The sequence below is a fragment of the Podarcis filfolensis genome (genome assembly GCF_964270895.1).
Source record: "Podarcis filfolensis genome assembly, chromosome: 3".
NCBI classification, from domain to species: domain Eukaryota; kingdom Metazoa; phylum Chordata; class Lepidosauria; order Squamata; family Lacertidae; genus Podarcis; species Podarcis filfolensis.
Window position 1 is genome coordinate 34,091,299 of NC_139606.1, and position 4,711 is coordinate 34,096,009.

Consider the following 4,711-nt stretch of genomic DNA (forward strand, 5'->3'; position numbering starts at 1 on the left):
TCCATTGTTCAAAAGTTGAAAAGCCCCAGTAGTACACCACATGTAAGAGTAGCTGCTGCCAGACATCCCTGGGAGCAATGTGATAAACAACTCTCTTTTATTCCATGCAAACCCTGTTCAAAACAGTCCCATTCCACAACACATGTCACTTTCTACCATTACTGCTTTATCAATCCCCTTTGTTTCATCAATCACCACCAGCCACTTTGACCCATAATCAATGAAAGGAGGCCTCTGTATTCCCAATGACACTTTGCCTTTCTTAAGCCCTTCATTACGAGTATCTTTGTCTAGAAAAACATAATGTCTTCTGAACACCTCTGACCAAACATAACTTGATACGATCTCAGTCTTATTATTAAGAGTTATCTGCAGCTGAATCAGAGAAGAATGAAATGGAGATAATAAAGAACGATTACCAGTTTGGGGATGAACTCCATATGAAAAAGCTTGCTGATTTATGCAACTTGGTTTCTGACTGCCTGACTGATGAACCAGGCATGCTGTTAGAGAAAGTATATTTCTGTAATATCAGTCACTGCAAGTAGGACAGGGTTCTTCTTACTTGATTTCAGAGACAGTAGCAATGTTAGAAGACATGTCAAAATCTTGGCCAATGATTATTCACATTTAAAGAGTTGGACTACAGAAGCCAGGGCCGTCTTTAGCATATGCGTCGCTGGGGTGCAAAGATCCACCCAGTGCCACCAAATTTAGTTTAGCTGCCCCCCAATATTTGATGCTACAGAGGAGGGGGGCAGGAACTTTCATTCCATTGTTTTTCACTGCCGCCGATCAAGAGGGACTGGTATACAGTAGGTATACTTTTGGTGCCCCCCAGAATACATTTGGTGCCCCCCAGAATTCGGCGCCAGGGTGCCCCGCACCCCTTGCACCCCTGTATAAAGACGGCCCTGACAGAAGCTATGGTAAACAGAATAACGGCTTGGTCCAGAGATATGTACACTTGAAAACAATCTTAATACAACCAGTATTTCCTGCAGCCATTTGACGGCAATGCACATTTGAAGAGAATTATTTATGCTTGAGAGCTGAGACTTGCAGGCTGGAGTGGCATCCTCTTTGCCTGGATGAATCAGAACTCTGCATAGCTTACACACATACCCACACACAAGTAGAAACAGTTTGTTTTTTACACATACACAAAGGCATGTTTCTGCCGACATGGGAGAGGACAGAGCTGAGCTTGTGAAACAACTTTTCCATGTGTGCACACTGTTAAAGAAAGTTGCCTGGACACCACAGGGTTTTTGTTTTGTTTTGTTTAAAAAAAGTCAGATGATTTTTTCCCCCAGGATGCTTTTTAATAGTAGCCCATTAGAGGGCATCAAAGTATTACATATTTGCGGAAAGACTATATTGGGATAATGGGCAATGGATTCATTAATAGGGGTGTTATTGAACCCGAACCCATCTCATTAATTTATATTGGAATGTTAAGTGTGTGCTTAAATCTGTCCCATTGAAATTAATGGCATTGCAACATGTTTAAATGTAGCTGGTTTTCCCTTGAGTCTCAAACTCCTTTGAGGTGTCACAGAAAAAGAATAGGAGGAACTCTAAGAATTTGTATGGGAGGGACCCAGTGGGCTGCAGGTTGATGATTCCAGGTCTCAAGAGGTGTCTGATCCCTCAGGAGGGAACCAGTCTTCTGGCAGGGGGTAAGGGTGGAGAGTTAGACCCCAGGGAAGGCTCAAGTGAGCTAGCAGAAGAGGGTCCCAGCACTCTCCTTCCAAATACGCCTTTTGTTTGCCTTTTGTGCCACCTCCTGTCACTCACAAGCCTTCTCCCTCTGGAGAGGTGGTTGAGAGTAACCCTGCCTCCATCTCCATGGAGATGCCAGCACAGAGCAATCAAATTTAGTATAGCCAACCCACTCAAATGGATGCCTTTTTTTGTCCAGTCTCAGGACTTCAGCTGCCCACCCTGGGCACCCTTCCTTCAAAAGTAAACTGCAGAGTGGTGCTTGTTGGCTCAACGTCTGAGCTCGTACCTAGCCCTGCATTTAGTCTGTCATAAACCTGCTTACCCTTGTAAATTGTAGCTTGCCTTATCCACACATTAAAGCCTTTGGCAGAAATAGGGTTGTGAGTTCAAGTTCTCCATCAGACGGGGAGGGCCAGGACACAAACACGGTCAGATTGGAACAATTTATTCTGGTTTGTGGTGTTCCTAAACTGGTTGTAATGATAAAAGTAGAGATTTCCCCTTATAAACTGTAATGGTTCCTGTGCAAATAGTTCTGCAGTGAGACTTGTGGCATTCTTTATAAATGACATCAATATTTCATTTGTGGCAGGGTATAGGAGCATCCAAATGCTAATTTTAAAAATGTTCTCTTGAGGAAATCTTGCTGCTCACTCAGCAGGGGTTTATATCCATTGCTGAGCAATCTTGCAGGCACAGCATGACTTTGATTCCTTATTCCTCAGATACAGAGAAGAAAAGACTTGATCCTTGGTGTTGGGAGTTAGACAAGAGTGTTTGCCCCATGCTTCCTGGCAGCCTGAGACCTAAAAGAAGAGAACAATGTCAGCTTCCCCCCTGAGGCAAATTGCAGCAAGGAGGGTAGTTTTCACTGGGACCAGAGCAGAGTGGAAAGGATCAAGCTCCTCTCTGTGGCCCTGATCCTTCCCCCCAGCTGTTGAAAGAAAACACAACTGCCGAACTACATGTTCAGTATAAATGTGTGGTTTTGACTCTCGTCCTTGGCTAACACCCCTCTCCTCAGGGTACATTTCCTTTGTGTTGTTTCAGCCTGGGCTCTAGAGGAGGATATGGGCTCCCAGAGAACACATTTCCACAGAGGTCATTATCCTTATCTATCAGTGTCGTCCGCCCCGCCCATTAGATCTCACTTGTTCTTAAAGTGAGGGAAATGAGGTCCAACCAAAAGCTTGCCACATGTTTTATAGCCTTTTTTTTTTTTTTTTTTTTAAAGACTCCTTGTCAAACATGTTTTTTTCCTACTGTCCAGGAAACAGGATTTCCAGCAGATTTCTGTGGGGACAGTAAAGCATAATGTAGTAGGAAATTATACAAAAGTAATGACATAAAGTAGTCAGGGAAGGTGGAAAATCGTTAGGCCCTGCTCCAGCTGGGCTGATCCCACCCCTCCCCCCACCCAGGGCCAACTGTCATTAACTGCCCTGAGGGAAGGAACAGTGTGGCTGTTTTTTGAGCTCCCAGTCCTTGGTGCATCTCTTGTGTTTTATAAATGTCATTAGCTGCCTTGAGGACTTCAGCTAGTTGTAAAGCGGAGGAAAAAATCTAAATAAATGGAATATGCATAACTAAAGGATGCTTGCGTTATTGCCCCCTGCCCTGCCTGTTCATTCTATGCACTGAAACTGTTTCTCATCACCAAATTCACCCTTGGCAATGCAGTGGGGAGACAGATGCTTGGTTCCCACCAGTTTTTGGAAATGAAGCCCCCACTGCTCAACTTCAAATTGCCATTGAAAGAAACAGAGGAGCTCCGTGCAAATGGGAAAAGTTTCTGGGGAAGCAAAAGAACAGCAACCCACCTCAAAAAATAATGTGAAAACACCAAAGCACTTTGGGGGGGGGGGCTCACAAAGAGAAGAGACTCTTTGGTGTGAATTGTTTGTAAGGTTTTGCCAAGTAGTACTCATTCAATGGACTATGTGCTAGGAATACCATAATATAACAAAACATTCTAGAGGGTTCCTTCCAGCTTTACAATTCTACAATTCTATGTACCTAAACAGTGAGAACTATATGAATTGGTTCTCTCACATAGTAGGTGAGATTCAGTTGGGAGCCCAAACAAAAAATAAAATACCTGCAATAGGTGTCAAGGGAAAATGTTTCTATCCTTGATTTTGCCCTGATATACTGCTTTTCTATGGCCATGTTTTCAGATCATGCTAAGCCATGGTTTAGCCCGATGTACAAAAGCAGGAATATGCCTCTTCCCCTCCACCTCAGCAATCCTCCTGCATGGTCATGAGGAAGATTTTGAAAGGATTTGGTTTTCCTTTTCCTTAATGTCAGCTTGCCATGTCATGGGCACCAGGCTTTGTGCTTAAGTGCTAACTGTGGTCTGTTTAAGCTAGTCTGATTCATAACCCATGGTTTGAAGTGACTTTAAAAGCACAGGACGTAAAGATTTGGCAAAGTAAAGCAGAGGTCCCTGTCAGCTATGCTGCCTGAGAGCCTTTTAAGTGGAGATGCCATGAGTTGCACCAAATACATTTACCATACTCCACCAGGCTTCAGCTATTTCATCTTAAAAAGGTATAGGTCACAGCCTTCATAGTTAACAACTGTAGGTTTACTGGTGCACGCTAGAAGCAGCCGACATACAGGAGAATGCCGTCTGAACAAAACCCAGCGTTCTAACAGAGAAGACCTCAATTGCCAAATATTTGTACGCCAGCTGCTATTTTAGTCTACGACCAAGTCAACAAAACCTCCAAATAGAAGCCCAGAAATTGCAGGCAGGTCAAACTGCCCACAAATCTTCATCTCAAAAGCAGCTCCAGGCAGTAGGTTTTAAATCTAATTCTTTTCAGCATTAGGTGGAGCCTCTTCTGTTCTGAGAGGAGCAGGGATGTGGGGGGAGACATTTCCCCTTGCCTTCTCACAAGCATCAACAAAAAAGGCTCTAGATGAATAATCTTAGAGTAAACACCAACCAGTTTCTATATTCAGAGGGCAAGGAGCC

The 4,711-nt window shown here is 43.7% G+C and overlaps 1 long non-coding RNA gene across 1 annotated transcript; it reads left to right on the plus strand.

The window, feature by feature from the left end:
* The first annotated feature begins 755 nt into the window (after positions 1-755).
* Positions 756-2,949, plus strand: LOC310759898. Its single transcript, XR_014546623.1, has 2 exons — positions 756-1,682; positions 2,454-2,949. It is a non-coding gene; the product is annotated as an uncharacterized lncRNA (long non-coding RNA).
* The last annotated feature ends 1,762 nt before the right edge of the window (positions 2,950-4,711 follow it).